The sequence below is a fragment of the Melitaea cinxia genome, chromosome 19 (genome assembly GCF_905220565.1).
Source record: "Melitaea cinxia chromosome 19, ilMelCinx1.1, whole genome shotgun sequence".
NCBI lineage: Eukaryota > Metazoa > Arthropoda > Insecta > Lepidoptera > Nymphalidae > Melitaea > Melitaea cinxia.
In genome coordinates this window covers 8,909,433-8,916,875 of record NC_059412.1, presented here as the reverse complement: position 1 = coordinate 8,916,875, position 7,443 = coordinate 8,909,433, and positions in this window count along the sequence as shown.

Here is a 7,443-nt window from a genome sequence, read left to right as displayed (position 1 = left end):
CATACTAGGAGTTTGTTTTAATTTAGTAACTAGATATTGTTATTATTCATATTTTTAATATAAAATTATAGGTAAATAGTAGTATATTTTGATGTTTAATATTAAGTTGTTATTCAACTGAAATTCGAAATTTATAACATCAAAAGCTGATACAGCTTTTTTACCTGTTCGTTGAACTTGTACCTAACAGTTCTTAATATTGTCCCAAATAGTTTGTAATGGATTTTAATAATCCTTTATCGAATATAAAACTTCATCTATAAGCTAGTCTACAAAATATTACTACACTGCCCGTAGCACAACAATAACCGTGACTATCAAAACAAATCGTTTAGGATGTTATTATAACGTAATAGGCGTTACGGCTAAAGTTACCACACTTTGCCTAAAATGTTTCTTGAAAAGGATAATTGTGAGGATTAGTAGTTGAGTATAATAATCAAATTACTTAGATCAAAGTTCACAATGCCTATTTGATTAATATTGTTTATCAAGTCAACGATAACGTGGGTAAAATTCGCTGGATATGTTGCCATTGTTTGAATAATTTAAAAGTCCTGCTTTGGTTAATGTCTTAGAGTTTTACGTTCACATATATTTTGTGTGAAACGAAATATTTACCGTGTTTGTCGTTGATAATTATGAGTTCACGATTTATCGGCACTTGCTAGCGTTGTAGTTACGGTTCATTGACCAAAACAAACAGTCTAAATTTCATGTTTTGTAACCTAGTAATAGTATTGAGCTATGTTCTTTATTGAAACCTCTTCTAACATAAAATTATTATATGTCGTTATTAACTGTTTATTTCAAACTATATAAATATATATTAATTCTATTCTTTTCAAGATAGCGTATGAAGTAGCTCTAGCAATAGTACCTACAAAAAAGCATTTTTGTGTTTATAAAAATGATGTCATAGTATATTTTTATATTCATTTATAAATCGTACCTATATCACAGTAGTATAACCGTGCTATCAGTGTTGTTGTTGTTGTTGTTGTCTTTAATATCTTATCATTAGTTATTATTTTGTAGTTTTATAATGTATGCTGGTCGAATCAAATCGAATCACAAATTTATTTATTCAAGTAGGTTTCTATAATCCATTAAATATTCATAAATAACAATGGCTAGTTAATGAAATGAAACTTACAATATACTTCATTTGTTTAAACGCTTTAATCTTAAGAGTTCACTATCTGGATTCGAATATTTCTAATAGAAAGCTTCCTAAAGAAAGTTATGTAAAACAATAGGCTATGGATCAGGAAGGATCAGCTAGGAGTGAAGGGGTAACGTAAGCAATTCGAATGTTATTGATTTCCTAACGTTGGTAAAACTGGCTAGACACTAGATACCCCAGTGTTATCGTAAATAGAAAATATGTAAAGTTTTTTGTTAGTTGAATATATATTAAAATCTTCGTTTGAAGTAAACTAATGAGTAATTTCTTCTGAGTGAAAAAAAATTGATTACAATAAACGTTATTAGTTTCTTACATAAAAACTAACAAAAACCGTGTTTACATCATACAATAATGTTCATAAGCACACAAACAATGCATAACGTTATTAATCAATAAAATGTTACAGAATAAGCTAGTAATTCACATTTCACATTATTAGTATCGCTCTGACGTATCTGCGTGATAGTGATAGGAACAGATGACGTGTGAAAAGTTAACCATATGTGACAGATGCTATCACTATGGCCTGTTTTGTGTCATCGTAAAAAATATATTATGTTCGTTGTCTTCAAATTATGTGTTGATTTTGGTCCCCGGTCACAACGATCTATTTATATGATTAACATTTGCACAGTTTGCCACCTTGCTTACTGCTCCAGGGTTTGTAGGATCGACTTGACGTGTAATATATTATACATATATATACTCGTATATATATACTCGTATATATATATATATATATATATACTAGCTGACCCGGCGAAATTCGTATCGCCTAACACAAACTTTATCGTATGGTATTAAAGTTCAAATTGACTTTTAAGTACTATCACAAATCTTTTGTATGTGAGTATAGAAAAGTGTTGTTTTTAGACTTTTTCAGGAAATTTAAAAATTTTTTTTTTTAGAATTTTTCTCTCCGTAAGAACCATCCTCGTACTTCAAGGAATATTTAAAAAAAAGAATGAGCGAAATCGGTCCAACCGTTCTCGAGTTTTGCGCTTAGCAACACATTCAGCGACTCATTTTTATATTATACTAGCTGACCCGGCGAACTTCGTATCGCCTAACACAAACTTTATCGTATGGTATTAAAGTTCAAATTTATTTTTAAGTATTATCACAAATCTTTTGTATGGGAGTATAGAAACGTGTTGTTTTTAGACTTTTTCAGGAAGTTTAAAATTTTTTTTTTTTAGAATTTTTCTCTCCGTACGAACCATCCTCGTACTTCAAGGAATATGTTAAAAAAAGAATTAGCGAAATCGGTCCACCCGTTCTCGAGTTTTGCGCTTAGCAACACATTTTGCGATTCATTTCTATATTATATATATACATATATATTTATTTATTTATTTATATGCACAGCTATATTTTTGGCACGAACTTGTGGATGCCTATGTCCAACAATGGACTGCAATAGGCTGAACTGACTGACAGTTATATTAGAGAATATATTATTGATTACTTTGTTGATTACTGAAAAAAAAATCATCATTATCATTACAGCCTATACAGTCCACTGCTAGACATAGGCCTTCACAAGTTTACGCCAAAAATAACGTAAACTCATGTGTTTTGCCCATAGTCACCACGCTGGGCAGGCGGGTTGGTGACCGCAGGGGGAAAAAATGTTGAGTAATAATTTTATCTTTATTTTTGTAATCCGTCTCATATATTGCAATTATAATTGTGGTTGTTCGCAAACGAAAATTAAACCGACTTCAATTACATCGACCAGTAAATACAACGGAGGTAGACGAACTGTTATACCTTGGTTTAATTCGCGGATAGTGCTGACGCCGCTATTTTAATTACTTTAAATATTTCATTTTCCATACGGTCGAGTCAGTTGCCGTTTACCATCCAGCGCGTCACTATATATATTTTTTATACAGAAAAGGAAAGTGAGGTGTTTCTAGGGACAGTTACTGTAAGTGTTTGGACTATTAAATAAACTTTATCAATATTTAACCAGTTGTGTGTCTATTCTAAAAGACTACCTGGAGGTGCCGCGTAACAAATTGGTGTCAGAAGCGGGATGTCGTAAGTGGTTTTCTGTATAAAACCCTGACATCCGAACCCTGGCACCCAGGTACGTCATTAGACATTACACAAGGTCACAGGCCCCACGTTGCCGTGCCTACATCAGATATACGTCTCAGGCCCCACGAGCCGAGGCAGGTCCACCAAACACACGGAACTTCTAGCAGATCTACAGCCCCACGCTGCTGAGACTGCGTCCCAGCAGAAGAACCCTCACCAGGCAACCACAACATCATCTACATTTCATATACACGTCGCTATATTGCAACGTGACGCGTTAGCTGCAATACGACTCACAGAGCCACCACGTGTCCGAGTTCCGGCCCGCAACGTCATCAACACGTGTCACGCTTCCCAGCAGATATGATCGCGCTTGCTGTTTCATTGTGAGTTTTCTATTTTACTAAAAGCCTAAAAGTGAATAAGTGCTAGTGATCAGTAATTCTTTCCCAGAAGATTAATATATCTTAACCTTTTTTTTTTAATAAACCTTAAATTCAGTAACAAGCTTAGTATATTTATAGAGTCACGTATATACAACTTCTACAAAAATCTATTTACATTTTCACTAAAATTACTGTTATTTTTAATTGAATGCCTCCTAAAAAGGAAAAGACTGTAATTGAAGAAGCTCGCTCTGATTCCGACAGCAATTATTCAGATCCATCTTTAAAGTTCTCAAAACCGAAAATGGCTGAGAAGATAACTCTATCTGTTCTTACCAAATTTATAAAACCTTATAATGGTGATCGCGAATCTTTGCCAGCTTTTCTCACAAACTGCGAAAATGCTATTTCTCTCGCAACCACTGACCAGCAGAATGTGCTTTGTAAATACATTATATCCCAGCTTGAAGGCAAGGCTCAAATGGCTTGCTGTCTTAAAACATTTAATAAATGGTCCGAAATAAAATCATTTTTAAAAGTCACGTTTGGTGAGAAAAAGCATTCTACGCATCTTTTAATTGATCTACAGAATTGTAAGCAAAATTCAACAGAAGATGTCACGCAATATTCATTAAGAATTGAGTCTTGTATAACACGATTACTATCTGATATACATTACAGCTGCGAAAACTCAAATTAGTTAATAGGAAGGTTAGCTGCTATGGAGGATTTGGCATTGAATACTTTTTTATTAGGGATTAATTCAAACTTATCGCAAATTGTACGCTGTCGCAATCCTAAGACGCTATCTGAGGCTATCACACTTGCTATTGAGGAAGAAAAGCTTTTAAACTTAACCAAAATTTCTCAACAACCTTCTAAATATTGTTCAATTTGCCACAGATCAGGTCATAACACCTCTGTATGTTTTAAAAACCAAAAACCTAATTTTACTAAATCTAACAATTTTCAAAAAACATTTCATCTACAAAATCCTCTAATTTTAAGTCGACCTTATAAACCTAATTTTAATTATAATAATAAATATTGTGTTTATTGTAAAAACAAGGGTCATGTTATAAACGAATGTCGCAAACGCGAATATAACAATAGCCGCCGCATACTGCAACCCGATTCTTCTCAGATTGCACAATGCGACGAAACGGGTTCACGTGCACCGAATAACGATTCACTCGTGCACCATTGTGATAATATTGATCGATGTAATAATTGTTTTAACGAAAACGATTTAAACTAAATCCGATTTCGGCCTCGTGCCAGTCGAAATCGTCGGCTATAAACGGCATAAACTCCATTTTCGATTCTCTATCATCTCAGCCTCCCCGCGAGGTAGGCCTGAGTCATATCATTATGAATACTATTCCTAATTCTTATAAATTAAATGCATCTCAGTCCTAGCCGCTGAGTCTCACTGAATCTCATAAATTAAATGCATCTCAGTCCTAGCCGCTGAGTCTCACTGAATCTCATAAATTAAATGCATCTCAGTCCTAGCCGCTGAGTCTCACTGAATCTCATAAATTAAATGCATCTCAGTCCCAGCCGCTGAGTCTCACTGAATCTTATAATAATAAGTCTCTTAAATCTCATAAAAAAAAATCTCAATCATTCTATACCAATGCACGCAATCACGCATTCTAACATAAATAAAGTCAGCACAATCGTAAACTCAAGCTTAAATACTTTTAATTCTACTATTCGAAGACTAAACCAAAACGAAATTAAATTAAATTCCCATATAACTATACCTACTAAATGATATTCTTTCTCAAGTTACAAAGCAAAATGATAACTTATACTACGTAACGCGAATAAATAGTCTTATCAATCTAATTGAAAGCTCCCTGATAACAATTTCTAATTTCTTAGACGTAATCCTTAATTCTATTTTATTTTAAAAGCAAATATTTTAGCTAACATGTTTCTACTACAACAAAAGATTATTTTCATATTAAAAATACCATTAATATACCCAGAAAAATACATTGTTTACAAAAATATTCCTTTACCGACTCCACATGATAAAAATGCTAACACGTTTTCTTTAATGCAACCGACTAAAGCTTATATTGCAGTAACAGATGATAAGCTCAGTTACGTCTTGTTAGATAGCTTAAACAATTGTAAGTTGATAAACGATGAGTATTCTATATGCCCTATGCTCAGCATTTATTCGAGTATAAATAATCCCTGTTGTGAAAGTAAATTGTTAACAGAAGTAGTCCTATCAATGTCACCTGAATGTAATCATAAACTTTTGTATAGTAATGTCGATATTTGGCAAACGCTTAGTAATAATAAGTGGATCTTTGTTCAATCTAAACCATGTAAATTAACTGTTAAATGTAATGAAACTCTCAAATCGTAATGTATCCAATTTCTAAATAAATGTTTTTTATACTAACTCTAAATATTAAACTAATGTCTTAAGATTATCAATGTACTATCTCTTACACTATTCATTATACTAACTCATATACTAATTCTTATAATAAATAATAATCTTTACTCTAAGATAAACACACTTAGATACTTATAAAAGTTTGTTATGATTTTTTTTTATGAATTTCGGCAATTTTTGACAATTTTATAAATTTTATGATTTTTGTGAATTTTATTAAATTTATATTTTCTTTGAGAATTGTTTGCGTTTAAGATAGACTAACATTAATTATATAAGTTATAATATTACTAACACATATGGATGAATTTTCTAAAACAAACTTATTATTATAATTATCTTATTATTATAATTTTATGATAAAATGTCAAATTCTTAATTATTGATGATAATATTAACATTGTTAAATTTTAGCTAAGCAGCTCTCTTATTGTTTAATGATAAATTTTATTTTTTTTAATTCCAATTAATTAATATTTTGGTAAAAATTGTAAAACGCTCATTTTCCTTTCTGACCTTTTCGATTTTAGTCGCGTCTCAATTCCGCTTCATCTTTAAAGATAAAGCTCCATCAAAAGGGGGGAGATGTTATACCTTGGTTTAATTCGCGGATAGTGCTGACGCCGCTATTTTAATTACTTTAAATATTTCATTTTCCATACGGTCGAGTCAGTTGCCGTTTACCATCCAGCGCGTCACTATATATATTTTTTATACAGAAAAGGAAAGTGAGGTGTTTCTAGGGACAGTTACTGTAAGTGTTTGGACTATTAAATAAACTTTATCAATATTTAACCAGTTGTGTGTCTATTCTAAAAGACTACCGGGAGGTGCCGCGTAACAGAACCATTAGTCAAGTACCTAAATACGCATTATTAGAGAGAATTCAAAAGTACTCGTCAGATTCTTACTTAATTATTTAAAGATGTAAGGGTATGTTCAAACATTGAAGATAACAAACTCATTCATGTAATCTTGATTACTAACTACTGTAATCATGAGTGAAGATTACACATGTAATCTTGATTACAAGTAATCATGTTTATTTTTACTCACATTATTACTCCGAGTACAAAAGTAGTCGATTACGTCCATCTCTGCCTTGAAGCCTACACTGAATGCAACAGTTTCAATTTCATTGACAACATTTCCGACTTGTTGCTGTATTACTAACTGTCGAGTACCAACAACCAAGCTGCATTGCTATCAATTTAAATGAAGGCAATTTACGTTGTTCGCTTGCGAGAGTAAATTTTGTTTGTCACTAACTAATCTATACGTATCTTTATTAATTACAGTTTTTATTTTTCGCTGCATGTTTTAAATTAATCTATAAAGATAAAGAATGAAAATGAAAGTAGATAGAAATAGAATAGAATTTGAAAAATAGTGAGAAAGAG